General features: G+C 40.5%; 1 protein-coding gene across 5 annotated transcripts in view; it reads left to right on the top strand.

Moving 5' to 3' along the window:
- Positions 1–1,242: 1,242 nt before the first annotated feature.
- The window catches only part of mol (dual oxidase maturation factor 1 mol), an 87,579-nt gene continuing 71,795 nt past the window's right edge, over positions 1,243–17,026 (top strand). Inside the window, exons 1-2 of one of the 5 annotated variants that reach the window (XM_072297521.1) lie at positions 1,243–1,617; positions 3,544–3,739. The gene's annotated coding sequence lies outside the window, so the exon portion shown is untranslated. Of the gene's footprint in view, positions 1,707–3,491; positions 3,740–17,026 lie in introns of all 5 variants that reach the window. The other 4 variants (XM_072297519.1, XM_019055434.2, XM_072297518.1 and 1 more) reach the window with 4 other exon arrangements.

The raw sequence follows: 17,026 nt of genomic DNA, 5'->3' as shown, positions 1-17,026 counted from the left end.
CGCGTGCCAGTTTTGTCCAGTAGTTTACGTCCACGCGTAAAATAAGAGTTGTGTTGAAAGAAATTATACAAAAATGAATATAAAAGGGGAAAAACCAAAAGTTAAAAGAAATAATTAAAGTGCTTTTGGGATCATTAAATTTGACACGGAACCACCTTAATATTTACAAAACTCATTTTATATTTTCCTTTAATACATTTTTTTCATCAATTTAAATGAGGAAAATCCATGCAGAATGTGCGAAAATTTCAAAATCATGAGCTGAAATACGCCGACTCCGCGATTTTAAATATTAGAGCAGAACACCGAGCGGAGCGGCGTGCTACCGGCACGAAACGCGCACTAACGCCTTCAAACCCAAGGGAACACTTCATGCATTGCGCAATGCTTGAAGTATCCCCTTAGGTTTGTAGGCGTCAATGCGCGTTGGAAGTTGGCCAGCCTCCCGCCACGCCGCTTCAAGCAACTATTTCACAACAGAGGTGTTGCACAGTATCAAACGAAATTGAAGGCGCTCCAACATTTTAAGAATGATAGGCATCCTTCAAGAGTACGGAGCTTTCCTCGCAAAATAAATCAAGGTTCTACGGCACGAACTCCCCTGCCGAAAAAAACGCGTCGACATAAACTACTTGAAGAACCAGGTGTGCGGACAAAAAATCGGTGCCGAAATGTCATTGAACCCCCATGGCAGCAAAGTTAGGGGACGGCAAATGTGCAATTTTTTTAATATAAGTATAAAATAACGAGAAAAGGTGACAAAATCTCTCATCTCCTGAGAGTACAGTAATTAACAATTCTGTCGTCTTTCGGAGATACAAGAGACAGCACCTTTAATTTTTCGAGTTAAGAGAGAAACCAAACACGCAATTTGGCCTGGAGCGGCGCGGTGCAGAGAGCAATGATGACGAGGACTTGAGTTGAAAAGGAGAAGCCCTCGGCGCGGCGGTCGGCATGTAACACATATTAGCGCCTACAAGACTGCATGAATACTTCTCGCATTGCGTCATACAGAGTGCGGTCAGCGTGAAACGCATAGCGCCTACAAGACTGCATGAATACTTCACGCATTGCGTCAAACACAATGCGGTCAGCAGCGGTCGACGAGAAACTGCAAATTCTCCATTGCGCGGTGAATACTGCGTCGCAGGTTGCTTGTGGGAGCGTAGCTCGAGCGACGACTGGGTCTCGGAGGCTCAGAGGCAGAGTAGCAGAGGAGCTCGGAGCTCGGCTCGCCATGCAGTCTTGATAAGGCTTACAAAATAGAAAGAGAGAGTTGCATTTTTTAGCCTACCCAGAACTTTCACTAGCCGTCTCCGTCAGTCCAGCTCGGGTCTCGCTCCCGTCCGCTCCACGCAGTCCGTCCGTCCATCGTTTCCCCCGTTCCTTTCCGTTCCCTCTTTCGTTTTTTTTTTCGGCCGCCCGCTCGCACGACGTTCTCGACCTGCAAAAACGCCTTCTCGAATTCTGCCCTGCGAATCGCCAGTTCGATGTGCTCTCCACCGCGAATCTGAATCAGTGCACGAGTGCTCGCTGGATCGGTTGTTTTCCGCGGGAGTGAATGACGTCATCCTACTTGGCGCGCGAGTGTCCGCGAATGTCCCGTGTGAAATGAAGGTGGGGTTATGATCTCGGATCGATTGGTGGATGGTGGAAAAGCGATACGTGGATCTGGATTTCCTGTGATCGAGTGTGGTGGTGATTTGGTTTAATTCTGTTCGCTCGGCTCCTTTTTCCTCGCAGAGTGAAGGAAAATCGCCGCATGAGCGTTCGAATGTTGCCACATTTCCCCCGCAATAATCTATTTATTTTTGAGAAAAGTCATGGATATTTTGATACTACGATTTGAGGTTTGCTTATAATTTAGATTAAATTGGGATCGCAATTGTCCCAACAATTGGGAACAATATGTTCACAAATTTTCCTGCGAATTTGTATTTTATTAACGGAAATTTGGCAACATCCGAAGGCTCATACGGCGTTTGTCCTTATCACTGCAGCACAAGTGTTTGATTACACGTATTCAGCGGGAGCGTCTAAGTCATTGGGTAACCGTTTAAAATCGAGATCACACTGAATTCTGTCAGTGAATCCATAAATAATGAGCTCGTGGCAATTAATTAATTAATGACCCGCTCAATCACCGTCCCAGTGTCGTAGCCTCTAAATTTGCTTGAATGTGCCACTTAGGTTAGGTAGTTATTGGATGCTCTTTTTCCTTTCAATGGTTTTATTGCTACTTAAATATTTCCATTCACCATTGTCCAACCCTGATATAAACTTATTGTGGTGCTCAAATATACACGGAAACAAACGTTGCCGTTGTGTGCACGGTTAGAATTCTTTTTAAAAACCTACTGCGCGGCTATTTCATTTGGATTTAAATATGATTTGGTTCTTGAGTAAAAACTCTTTTAATAATTGAATTAATTCAGGGAATAATGACAAATCTGATTTCCATGCAGCTCTGAACAGCGTGAACATTTTTTCACAGAGCATCGACAGATATTTTCAGCAGAGAATCCTCATCGAGAAACATTTGACTATTTAAGAGGCACGTAAAAATTAGAGGGCACAGAAGACCTTTTCAGAATTAGTATTTCATGATCAAGATCGCGCCGAAAACTAACCATACTCCCTCATCAGATTGCTCCTTCTCTCAAAAGTCGGTTTTAAGAACAGAAGAAATATTCATACAATTGCACTGGGAAAAATGGAATAAATCTGACTTTGAGGCAAGCGCCAAAAGAGATCGAGTTTAGGTGTGGCCAATAGGAGCGCCAGCTAAGTGTTTAGAAGGACTAACTTGAGCGTAACCACAAATCAGCAATGATATCAGTCTTCACGAGCACTCACCCAATACTAATTGAGACTGACATGAAAGTTATTTGCACCGACTTTAGTATTTTTGGCACTGACTTAGGTGACTTAAGTATTCGGTGCTGACCTCAGCGTCTGATTTGTTCCAAACTCAGGTTTCTTATCCAAGTGCAAGGTCGAGGGTGAAAAATTCAAAATTTGATGGAGACTTTTATAAGCCTAACGGAAAATTCTTCAATGTTTATGGAGGATCTATCCAGGGAAATAAATATTATACGTAGTTGTTTTTAAATAATATAACAATTTTTTGAGAGACCACTTCCTAAACAATGGGCCGTAGAAAAAGGTGATTTATTCGAACACAGGGGGCCTAAGAGAAATGCGTATCCTTTGGTTTAGTGCAAAGTTCACTCCCACTTTAAAGACTCGTTAACAATTTGAGGTTTCACCCTTTTATTTTGTCGCAAAAAGTGTACTTATTTCTTTAAGGCCACGCTCTCTATGCAGGAGTAAGATTGTTCACATAAACACTGTTCCAATACCATTTCACCATTGCAGAGCACCGTTGGTAATATCCATGGTTATAGTTCTATTTGGAATCATACGTTTTTGGGAAGATCAGATCGGTCTTTTGCAGTGTAGTCCTAATGACGCTTTTTTCTACTCTCTAGCCTCGAAGTTTACATTTTCCCATCATTAAGTGTTGCTTTTTAAATATTTAAGATCGGGTTGACGGCTTAAAACTGTCATCAATACTTGTGCGCAATTACCGAGGAAAATGGGAGCCTTATGCTTCATCAAAATGTGCGGTAAAAAACGCAAGATGCTAAGAAGAAACTGTGAACTGTGACGGAATATGATAAGGAGATACTCGAATTTTTCCTCGCTGATTGATGTCAATAAAGGATACGCAATTCCGGTAAGTTTCCTCTCTCAATACGGGATGTGCTGCTTCTGATGTAGGTTTAAATTTGAACAACGGTGAGTGCCACCGTTGTGGACATGCCTTTCACATAAGAATTAGCTCTATCTGAAAAGGGCTCTGTTTTTAGGAACCCGAGGGTATAATTGGACGATTTCTGCCAAACGGAACTATATGCCTAAAAACATGAGCCTTGAGACCCATAAGAATATATGCTTAACAGGGCTCACGTCATAATGCACATAGTTCCGTTTGGTGGAAATACGTCCATTTTGATTGTAGGCAAAAATGAACCCTGTAGTAAGAAAAGCCAGTAATGAATTTTCGTTGTTTTAAATCTAGATTCAAAACTAGTTTTGACGATACAATGAAGCAGTATTTACAATTCTAGCACTCGTATAGATGCATTCTTTAATTCTGAATGATGTGAAATTTGCAGTACTGTGACATTAAAACTGGCCGCAAATTCAAGCAAAACCATTATCTCACGATCCATATCAGCATCATAAGCAATACCTAATCGGTCCGCGCTTTTTTCAGGTTTAAAAAAAGGGTTTAAGAAGGCCCATGAAAATGAAGTGCAAAAAAACGCTTCCTTTCTTCGGATAAAATATTGTTTGCCCTTTGCGCTATCACAACGAGCACTTGATTTTAAAGCATACATGGAGGGGAAAAAATGTTACGAATTCCTGAAGAACAAAGACAGCTTGAAATTTGGGGAGGGGGAGTTCTTTAAAATTTTCAAAATTTTAAAGCAACTTTTCCCCATGAGCCTCCAGTGGATTCTCGGTCTGTAAAAAAATTGAATAGTTTTCGTGACATTGCAGACTGACAAAAAATGTTCCGTCTAAAATTTTGATGTTGATCAAAATACCTACAGCGGACTGCAACTTCATATTTTCGGTGTTATTTTCATCTTTCTCAGGTGAAGAGATAAATCCTGACTTCGAAACTGGAAGATGTTTAAACTGTACAAAATTGAGTTTAAATTGTCTTCATTCCTCCCGGGTGTGAATGAATTCAAGATCATTCATACCGTTATCAACCAGCTAGCTATAGCAGGATGCGTTCTCAGAATGCCAAACGAAATCACGACCTTATCAAAATGAAATCGTCACCTCGATTCAATGGAAGTGGTGGCTTGAGCGGAACTGAGGGAGAGGGGGGCTGCCCCCCAGAAATCTACTCGGCCCCCTTCAGAAGATATGAGGAATTTTTCCAAATAAATTCGTGACCTGTCTTTAAGCTTTGAAACTACAGTCAAATTTTCGGTGAATACAGCCCAAAATTGAACTTGAAACGACCTAATTTTTCAATGAGAGAAGATGAGACAGTAATTGTCATGACCTCGTACAAAATGTAGCCCAATTGCAAAATGTAGTCCAAATGGAAAGTATGGTAAAAGAACCAAGTGGAATGGGTCAGTTGCGCTGGTCACAGAATCGTATTTTAATGCGTTATTCTTGCATATTAACTAAAAATAATAAGATCTGTCCAAAAAACACCTTTCTACGTTGAATAATAACCGAGATATTGCGCCTTGAGAAACTCGATTCATGATGTCATCCACTGCGGTAGTATATACCATGTTATGCTGTACCGCGGTGGATGAAGTCAAAAACCCGACTTTTCAGTGGACGTTACCTCGGTTAATATTCAACGTAGAAAGTTGTTGTTGAGCAGCTCTTATTATTCTTAGTTAATCTGCAAGAATAAAGCATCAAAACACGATTCTTTGACCAGGGCAACTGACCCATTCAGCTGCTGAGCCTGGATCCGGAAACTTGAATAAGAGGAGCCCCTTCAATCAGTGACTAGGCATCACACACAACACTCCGATACAATAACAATAATTTGAACATGTATTTGCCAACTGTGCTAACCGGGCAATTAGACAGGCAGAGTTTGGAGATTTGAGGTCATTCCAAAAGCGACGCGGGCAGATATTGAAAGTGCAGGCAGGAGCGAAGGAGGGCCAGCCCTGGTCACCTGGACTTGCGCTCGGGACCCAACTTCGACTGTTCTCCGTCGTTGGTGTGTGTGAGTAATTTTAGCGCGTGTGTGTTCGAAGTGACCAGATGGCGGATGTGGGCGACATCATACAGCGCAGTCTTGTATTTACCAGTTAACCACTGTCACTGCCACCCTATTCATTGTCCGAGATTGGATTCGGATGGTCCTCGTAAAACGCTTGTCGTTGTGGCTCTAACTGTAGCAGGTCGATTATTGGAATTGAAAGACAAAGCTATACACAAAGAAGACAAAAGAGATATGGAGGGATCCTATTGGTGGTTGCAATGGACAAACGAGCTAGGTAATAGACTAACCAACAGCAACCTACGAGAGACCCGATAGTTAGTCCATCATCCATTTCCCTTCGTCTATAGGAACCACCCATTTCAACCAATAGGAGCGCTCCATACTAGCTATATCTTCTTTGTCTATCGTTTTATCTATCAATTTCAACAATTAGGCTGAAAAAGCAAATCGATGGTGGAACTCCCAAACCACGAATCTCGGTTTGCAACGTTACAGACTTCCTGTCGTATTTTATTTTTTAAATGGAGAACTACTCTACGGTTATTTTTAAGAACCGCCGAGAATTTCCTTCTCTGCGCTAAGCAAATTCTGTGAAAAATTCAAGGAATGACGATGATTTTTTCTCTTGTGAAAGAAAAAAACGGGAGCGGAGATTTTTAAAACACCGCAAACGAGATACCTGGTTTAGGAGTTTCACCGTCGAAATGTATGATTTCAAACGACACAACCGCGTGGAATCATTATAAAATCACGGAAAATATTTTCCTAGAACATAAGTCAAATGCGTAGATTTATCTAACGATCGGATTTTTAATTCTGAGGTTTTAGATGTAGGCGACCCGAACATTTTACATGAAAATGAATTTCTTTTTGAGGGCGACTGAAATGACGGAGACCACGGTTTTTCTGTCAATGAAGACGTTAATTAATGGACTCAAGCGTGAAATGTGAATGTTAATTTCACATTTAGATGTTAATTTCACATTTAGGTGTTAATTTATGACATATCCGTTACTTTTACTGTTTTCTGCGCGAAATTTTGATGAAAAATTACATAACGCGGTCATTCAATTTACATATCGTTTACGGATCTATTGACAACGCCCTAGTGCCGTTATAACTAGACGTTAAATGAGACTGCGTCGATCGTTCGGAAAGTTTAAAAGCCTGGCAGTTTTTTCGTCGTTGAGTGGGTGGAAAAGCTCAAGGCGCGTCGATGAGTGTGCCCTGAAAATTTCGTGAATCGTGCAATAGTCAGCAATCGATTAGGATCAAAGAAGTAAGAATTATCAGTTTGAGTTAAGTATTCGGATAAATGGATTGCATTTTGCAAAAAGGAACCAGGAGCATTTCAATGTTGCTAAGATTGTGCAACTTTCTTTACCCTGCAAATTTAAACTGATCATTTATGCAATCTCTTACCTTTACTCTCAATAAACCATGAATTCAAGACGAAACTTGCCTTTGTAAATCTGTTTTTTTTTTTTCATTATTTCATTAATTTTATTGCAAAAAATGTATGTTGCACAATTCTAGCAACATTGCAATGCTCTTGGTTCCTTTTTGCAAAATTCAATCCAAATATAGTGCAAAGAGCTGAAAGAAAGGAAAACAACCCCCTAATGTTTACGAAGTTGCGATTGTTCTAATGTCATGCTAAGGAAAAGCGCCGTTATGTATTTTCTTGACGCACGGTTGATTCGAATACCCAATCCGTTCTCCCAGTCTCAAAAGAACGTAACTACATTCCAATGTTGCCGAATTTCCCCTCGCAAATTGCAATTGTACAAGGAGAATTTTGGAAATTTTCAACCGAAATTTTCACCGATTTTTCATTCTGATCCCAAGCAGAAATCAGACTTTTATTTAACAAAGAATGTTCAATTGTATTTTTGCAAAAATTTGAATTGTTTGAGCCAATTTCACACCCTTGAAATGGAGTTACGCTCCTTCGTTGGGAAACGAAGAATTTTGCCCACGTTGATTGGTTCTTTTGAAACCGGGAAGTTCCAATTTACTGTTTATAATGTAAACGACGAGCATTCATTTCTCATTGATGAGTTAATGTCGGAGGTTTTAGATACGTTCAACGTAATGTGCTCGAAAGTTTGACGATAAAACATATGTCATAGTGCTTAAGTGCTGCGCTAAATCTTGGTCCTCAGTAATTTAGTATACCAGTGGCGGCAGTGGCGAGTTAAAAGCGACAAGCCCTAGTTATCAGTCCAGCGCCTGAGATTTTAAAGTTGGAATGCTACGATTATGTTGAAAGTGTGGTGGTATACCTTATTTTCAGACGCCTTAGCCTGATTTTAAGGCTCCTTGCGCACGACTCGGTGAACTCTACAAGGTGATTCGAAAGTTCCGCACCATCAGCAGCAGACAGCATCATTGTAACACTTGAACAAATTGAAATACAAAGTTTTGAACATTTTTGAGTGCTTCCGGGTCAAAAGTAACGATTATTAGAAGCCCCAACATTTTAAAGGGACCACCCTGATAAGCAGCCCTTATGGGTTACAGGGATGGTAAGCAATGACGATTCTTGAAATTTGACAACACTGTTTTTCTCCATTTAAATGTGTGTGTGAAACAATAAATTCTTGGTGAGGCAGCTTAACCTGAAATCGATATTTTTAATGGATTTAAAGGGAGCATTAACAGTGTTGCCAACTTGCAAAATCGCCAATGGTGATGCAGGACTTTTGGATCACCCTGTAGATCATACCGCTTTAGAACCACGCGCGAGCAGAAATGCCATATGCGTTCCGCTTGATCTGTTTTGGTGCTCACCATTCGTTTACTTATATTGGGGCACAAATCATTTTCTTGACACAGATTTACTGAGCTAAACGCGTGTTTATCGCAAGTGTCAAGTATGACTCATTCGCCTAAGTGTGCAGTTTGTGCGCGCTTAATTTGCAAGAAAGTATCGCAAATGACCTCCTAATGTGGCTGGCGCCATTGTGCACGGTACAGCTAGGCATCTTTTGAGGCACTATAACGGCAAAATACGGCACAAACCTATTCAATTGCAATATAAAAAATGTTGTTCACGTTTTCCATATTTCGTGAATATAGGTATTTATAAATAAGTTTGTCCCACACCTGTGATAACATTTTTTCCCCTTTTGTATTTCATGTTTACGATAGGATACCAATGGGTCACTTTGCTCATGTTTTTATTTTTTGAGGAAAATCAATCAGCAGTTTCTATTGAAATTTTCTATGAATTTTTCTCGCTCATTTAAAAAAAAATCACGCAAAATTGCAAGGGAACATTTTGATTAGTTTTCCCTAAAGAAAATAAAACATAATCAGAGATTTTCAAAGGTCGCAATGAATTGAGATACGAATGTTTTGTATTTAGCCATCGATATACCAATAAATTAATACCATTAACCAAAGACGAATCCAGGGAGGGGGAGAAATCTCGTTCGCCCGAGAGAAAGAAGAAAGGAAAAGAGGAGGAAGAAAGAATGAATGGCGGGAGGAAAGAAGAAGGAAAGACGCTTACATCTGGTAATTATTCATGACGAAATTGACTCAAACTGCTCCCATATAGCCAAAGTATCAATATCTCCACTTTGAATGGCACTTGTGTCCTTTTCCTCGTGACTAGTTTGTCAAAAGCGTCCAAGCACAGATAACTTTACGATAATTTCACGATTCACCTGTTTCTTGTGCAAGTAATTAAACTTACTGATAAGCATCTGCAATTTTATCGACAAGAAAAAAAATTGTGGAAAGACAAAAAAAAAACATAGAGATAAACATCCACATTAGAGTATTTGCCTTTACGTATACAAGGATAGTGTTGCACAATCGAAATGACGCGACGTCGCAATTCACTCAACCACCTTGGCCTCCAAGCTCCAAGCTTCTCATACAATGTACACACACAGAGGTTAATTCACCCATAAGCAAAACTTGATTCACTACTAGAATGTTGAATCACACATTTTTCAACTTCTTTACCAAGAGCTCTAAGCGCCTTTCTTTGTCGCATCGGTTGCATATACACTGTTAAAACTGAACACTGGAAAAAAATACATTGAATCTAGAGTCCAGACTCTTATAAACACCGACAAGAAAAAATACTCTTGATTCAATCGGATTTTTGCTTAAATCAAGAACCAAGCCTCTTAATTTGAGCGGATTTCCTTTTGATTTAAGCTTAAATCTGATTGAATCAAGAGTATTTTTTCTTGTCAATGTTTCCAAGAGTCTGGACTCTAGATCCAATGTGTTTTTTTCCAGTGAAGGAGTGATGCTCGGTGCCGGAGTCAGTATAGTGCCCAGAAACCCCAAGTGATATGAATGCGAAGTGAAATTGGAACGCTTTTATAGCAGAAAGAAACCAAGTCACATCAGCTATTGACATATTTAACTGGGCAAATTAATTTTTTGCAAAAGAACGTTTGTGCGGATTCCTTTGATAATTTTGAGGACTTTACTTCGCACTACGCAGGAAATTCACTGAAATTTGCACAAAAATCCGCACAACCGTTTTCAAGCAAAAAATTAAATTGCCCGATTAAATTTGGCAATAGCCGATGCGGCTTCTATCTATTACTATCTATTTACTCTTCTTACTATTATACTTACTATTTTACTATCTATTATAACTATCTATTTACTCCCTATACCCGTGCATGGAGCATTTGACTATAAGAGGTGAACTCTTGGCGCAGGGCAAGGGATCCCCTCTTTCACGGCCTTATTAACTTTGAGAGCTTTTTTTTAAGCTTGAGAGTCCGTTTCAGAGAAAATCAAAGGCACCATCGTGTTTCTCGTTAAGTGTTATACATGTGTAAGTACCTAAATCGCAAACACCTGACTAATATAGGAGCTTCATCGAACTTATGGGTTGGCTTGAGTGAAGTCGCCTCTCTATGTAGGTTTGGAAATCCCCGCTCATCTAACATAAAGGCATATCACCATTTTTTCATGAGTCTCGAAATGCATATAGTTCTACGGAGGACAGCGCTCACGCGAAAACTGAGATACGCCCCGACAAATGTGACATCGGCGGAGGCGAGTATAGGACGAGCGGTGCGCGGCAGTGGTGGGCAACGCAAAGTGACGTCGATATCGAAATATTTGACGTCCGATGCGCGATGCGGCTGGCGCCGCGCCGCGACGCGCGCGCCGTGCCGTTGGTCCCTTTTGAATGGACGCTGCTGGCCAGATATGGAAAATGAGCCCCTGGATCCTCGACGCGCCACGTTCCGCGCAGACACAGGTCGCGGTCGAGCGGGTCGCCGAGCGACGTCCGCGGGTCACACGAACTATGCGAATACGCAAATCCACTGCGCAACTTGGAAAAACACGTATCTCGTCCGCACCGTTGCCGAAGTCAACCAGTCAACTAACCCAACCTAACGTAACGTAACGTAACTTAACGTAACGTAACCTTAGCTAACCTAACCCAACCCAACGTAACGTAACGTAACCTAACATAACGTAACGTAACCTAACATAACGTAACGTAACCTAACTTAACCTAACCTAACTTAACTTAACCTAATCTAACCTAACCTAACCTAACTTAACTTAACCTAATCTAACCTAACCTAACCTAACCTAGCCTAACCTAACCTAAGCAATGCAAAATTTTTTTCGAGGGTACATTTTTTCGCCTTTATTTCACAAAAATTGTCCTAAAACATTTTTGGACCCTATGCTCGTGTATTGTCAGAGAATACCTGCATCCCATAATTTTGGACGCTATGCTCACTTCGATTTTCGAAAAAATCATCCCTAGTTAAAGTGAGCATGGAGTCCAAGATCTTGGACGTGATGAGCAACCGAACATATATAGCCGAGCATGGAGTCCAATATCACGGACGCGATGCTACAATTACCGGAAGGATTCTATATAGCTGTATGAGCCTTCAGACGTTGCCAGATTATCTTTGACAAATCACGAATTTTCGGGGAAGTTTATAAATATTTTTCTTCCAATTTTTTAGAGAATTCCGTTAATAATGTGATCTATAACACTTTGAAAAGTTCAAAGAAAAATGTGCATATCTTTCTTCAAAAATAAACTATTTTCTGAGAGGAAATTTAGCACCAGTCGAATGCTCATACGGCGTTTCTCCTTAGCAAGGCGTATCAACTGAGAAATGTTTCTCTTCGTGGCTGAATATCTTCTCCGCAATGTATACTCATTCATGCTCAGATACCATTTTTCAAAGACCGCATTACCTGATATTTTACCATGATATTTCCAGAGAGCGCCCGTCGAGATGAAGAATAATCACACGAATTTTCGTGCAGTAACAATGACCAGTTGTCCTTGAAGAAAGTGAAATACGGCAGGAAATCTGCATAGTCAGATACGTGTTTTTCTAGTTTCATCATTGCAATACGAAGTAATCATTTCATCTGTGGGTCAGCTCTAGCTTGGCGACCCTGCATTACCAGTTATGCTCGTGACATGTTTGACGTTTGTCAATCCAAGATAACCCCTCTTGGTTATGTAAGCAGAGACATTTCATCAGCTGAATATTGGTAGTAAGGGGAAAGAGGCCAAAGATCTTATTTAAAAAGTTTCCTTGTGGGTAGAACTCAGGAATTTCCTTCAAATATGGTTAAAACAAAACCTTATAATGAGACGATCACCCTCCATCAACAGTGTAATAACACTTATAACTCAAAAATTATCAATTGATATAGACTATTGAATCGGTCTCAAAATTACTCAGCCACTTAAGCCACGGCCAGTTTTCTTCGCAAGTTGGCAATACTGTTTTCCTCCATTTAAATCCATTAAAAATATCGATTTACTGTGAGGCAAGCTGTCGCACCAAGAATCGATTGTCTTCTATACATTCAAATGGAGGAAAAATAGTGTTACTAACTTTCAAGAATTGCCACTGGCCACAGCTTTGTCAGTTCGTGCGTTAGGTGAGTGAGCTGGTGTCCACGTAGCATTTCAATTTGTTCTCATTACCTCGCGCCAACTTTCTTTCAACGCCCTTGCGGATGAACGCATGGTACAGCGCACAGCATCGCGCTGTGAAGTTGATTATAATGATTATTGATTATGTATTCGCTCTACGTCCTGCTTCTAATTTACTCTCACAACTTGTTAACTGCACGTAAGATGTAATTTTTTTTTTTGCTTTTTGAAGGGATACAGAATCTGAACTCACGATTCTTCGTTACCCCAGCCAGCGCGTTGATTATGAAACTACTATTTCTGGCTCACCCTTAAAACATCCATAATCATAGGGAAAATAATGGCACCTATGATGTTTCTATAATGAACCAGAAATAGCAGTTCCCGCTTGCAAAATGTGGTTCAGTTGTAAATGAAGGACATAAACTGAATGATATGGAATACGGCGAAGCAGAAAGTACACCGAGTGGACTGCATTTTGCATAAGGAACTATTACTTTTGGCTCTACTGTAAAAGCACCTAGCTATACCTGGTGCATCTTTTAACACATACGTTAGCTTCCAAAATAAGCCAGGAGTTGCAGTTCTCATTTGCGAAATTAAGTCCAGGTGTCTCTCATTCTGATACGCCAATTTTGGGATTTCCTACTTTTCTTTACGTTCGTTTAAGTCTCCTGCCGAAAATAACCCGTCCTCATCGTCGGGATTAACTCGAAGACGTTCTATTATTTAACTTATGTGCAGTTGATATGCTTTCACAGAATCACCGCTTCATACTCCTCTGTGGACTAATGTTTGAAATCTATAGACAAAGCTATGAATAAGTAAGACAAAGCGAATACGGAACGATCCCATCATTGTCAAAACCGATGGTTGTTAAAACCATGGGGATCATGATGGACCGACAAAAGGGTGTCTCATGTGTCGCCAACACGTGAAATCAACGTGTAAAAATAGCATGTAAGATCCAATATGAGATTTTATGATAAAAATAACTTAATTTTTTATTTTTTGGCGCTCAAGGCTTTTTGAGTATGACCAGTTAATTATAAACCGCAGAGTCGTATAAAATCCGGCTTACACAATGAGGATCTCACTAATTTTTGCAAGTACGCAAGAAAGTGACGGAAGCAGGGCGGATAATTTTATCAAGCGCTTGGAAAAGAGAAGAAAAGGAGCTTGGTTTCTAAATTAAAAGTAAACCTGACATTAATGTGAGGCAATAGTTGAGGCGTCGCCCTGCGCCCCGCGCTTGAATCATCCATGAGCTCCAGGTCTGCGTGGCGGCGAGTTTTCTCAACTTGGAGAGCCGGCATGAGCTTGGAGCTTCGCTTTGCGTGAACTTAGGAGGCCCTTGCAACATAGGAGTAAGGGTCGCGTTCGAGCGAAATATGCCGTCGCTGTCAAATAGTAAATCATTTATAGACAGAATTTCGAAGCGAGAAGGAAATCGAGCTATTCTCTTAAGGTGATTCGTTCGAGGTTCTGGCGTGGTCGAACTGGCGTGCGATATATCGCATCGATTACGTAGAATTTGAATTTTAGCAAAAATAAATAAATAAACAAACAAATAAAAAGAGGAGAGCCCTTGCGCATAAGCCTAAAAATTATTCTCAATAAAAAAATTGTAGGATTCAGTGAAATAAAATCAGGATTCTTCTTGGAGAAAAGTTGCATTCGATGAAGTAATCGATCTCAGTATATCGAATATTACGTTTTTTCCCACGAAGACTCCTAAATGCATGTCTCTGAACCTTACAATTTTTTGGTTGAGAATGATTTTTTAGACGTAAGCGTAGGGGCTCCTGTCTTTTTCCCCTTTTTTTTCCTCCTTCACCAAAAAGTCAAAACCTGCCGACATTTCCTACTCAATCTGTGCGATATATCGTCCGACAGCTGGACCACGTGAAGAATCAGGGACGAATTTAAGTTCTGAGTGATCTAGGGACGAGATTCGTCAATACATGGCAACGTGGCGCTGTCTTACGGTCTGTGTCTTTGAGGAGCAGTAATAATTTGAATGTATTAGTTATTGTGAGGAGCTGACCCCTAATGAGTAGCGGCACTAATACTGAGTAATGTGACATGAAATTCGGGTAGATTCATAGAAAGTTTATATCGTAAACAACCATTAATCATTAAGGATATCGCTTTTGAGCACATAAGTAAGAGACATTTTATAACGCCATCCATCTCTGACACATTAAATCAATGAGCAACGTCTGTTACGGTGGTTTCCAATGTAAACTTTCTACATATACATACTCGTTGATCATCGGTCATTCACCGTAACTGAACTGTTAACACGCGAAAATGCCTAAAAACTCAATGGTTTTAAAAGACGTGATAGAAGGGGCAACAACTTTTAGCACTTTTGCCTATTCATGAGTAAACGGTTCAATGAGACGAAGAAAAGTAAAAAGAAATATTATGCGAAAACGATGATCAGGCTGTTTTTTGAGAGTATAATGTGACAGGAGATTTGCAACGTCGCAAATCTAGAAACGTGGTTTGGTTATTTCACCTGCACCATCAAATTATTCTGCATTTTCCTGGTTTTGGAGCTGATGGATGAGCGAAAGGAGGCAACGTTCATCACGGCGCTTGGATGCGACTATTCGTGCTCAATGGATGCGCGTGTTGCATGGATAAAAATTGAAGGCGCCTTGGTTTTTCTTGCCCACATCAAAATGCTTACGGTACGCTGCGTGCCGCCGCCGCGGCGGTGCTTAATAGGCGGCTATTAGTGGTGAAGTCTCCATGAGGATTCTCCGTTATATCGAATTAGATCTGAGTAATAACAATAACATTACCTCTTTCAATGGTACTAATGAGAATATAAATCTACATTCGACTTACTTTTAGACTTACTTTTTATTTATTGGTCCTGATTTGTTGACTTGTTGGATTTAAACCATGATCATTTCGGACATTTTTTAAGTGAATCATCAGGTTGAGCGGTCTCGGAACGCGAGATTGCTGAAGTTTGAAAGATAAAATAAAAACGCATGATACTGCACGCCAAAATTTTTTATCCTGTAATTTTTGTATCCTAAATTTCGGTGTTCAGTATTGCATGTTTTTATTTTATCTTCTATCTCTCGTAAATTCCGCGTCTCCTGACCGCTATTGTCGACTCGATGATGAACTAAAATTGATTCCGAAATAATCATAGTCTAAATCCAACAAGCCAACAAAAGCAAGTAAATAATAAAAAATAAGTCTAAATCTTGATACTTCAATCAACCTGATGAAGTAATGCAATTAAAAAAAGAAGGATAAATCCATATACATAGCTTTCCTGTAACGCAACGCCGATAGCGTCTATTTACTAGGATCTTTCTCCACGGGACGGATTTTTCCTATATTTCCCGTCGATTTTGCGACGCGGCGAGACATGAGCGCCAATGACGAAATGTTCCTCAACAACTTGTCCACCTCGAGGATGGAGTCGCTGAGTTCTCTGTCAAAATTCATGGTCCGTGATTCCTCCGCGACTCATCTCCCCACCCCCCCTCCATTCAACATCATCCTACTAAGCAAGAACAACGTAACCCCCGATGGGAATCTTTGGTAACTATGCGTTTTTTTTTCCTGAAGACTAGCATACTAGGCAGACCAGACTAGTGTCTAGTATACGGCTCCCGGCTGAGCGCGCCAGTGCTAGGTGCCTTCTGCTCGCTGATTATTGAAATTGATAGATAAAGTGATAGACAAGGATGACATAGGAAGTATGCTAATTATATCCTTAGTATGCTGTTTTAAAAAGTGCCCAATATATTGGCACATTCCCTCCGATTGACTACATCCTTTTGGGTGTATGGTCTGGAATTCAGCTCTGCCATGATGTATCGTGCACTAGTCTCCTCCAAATCGGGAAATCTCTCTAATCTTACTGAGGTGTATCATCAAATTGATGCAAAATAGCCGCCGAGTACTAACCAGAGTCAAGAGACCCACCATTGCTATTTTGGCAATGGTGGAAGCTTTTACTTTCGGGATTCCAACATTCAACTGTTGACCTACATACCAGGTGGATGTTGAACAACGTGTTGAGTGTTTTGTATTGCAAACATACCGAAGTTTGGGAAACTTGTTTGGCTCATGACGTCACCCAAAGCTAGTCAACCAACTAGTAAGTATGATGACTGTCACTCCCTTGTAATTGTCCATAAGTAAATGTGGAATCCCCAAAAGTATAAGTTTCCCCCTGAGGGTTGATTGTTTAAATTGGTAGACAAAGCGATAGACAAAGAAGACAACAGAGATATGGAGGGGTCCTATTGGTGGAAGCGGGTGGTTGCAATGGACAGAGGAGGTAGGTAATGGACTAA

This window comes from Bemisia tabaci, chromosome 2, assembly GCF_918797505.1.
Source record: "Bemisia tabaci chromosome 2, PGI_BMITA_v3".
In the NCBI taxonomy this organism is placed as follows: domain Eukaryota; kingdom Metazoa; phylum Arthropoda; class Insecta; order Hemiptera; family Aleyrodidae; genus Bemisia; species Bemisia tabaci.
Note: the sequence above shows the minus strand (reverse complement) of the source record. Positions and strands in the feature narration are given on the sequence as shown.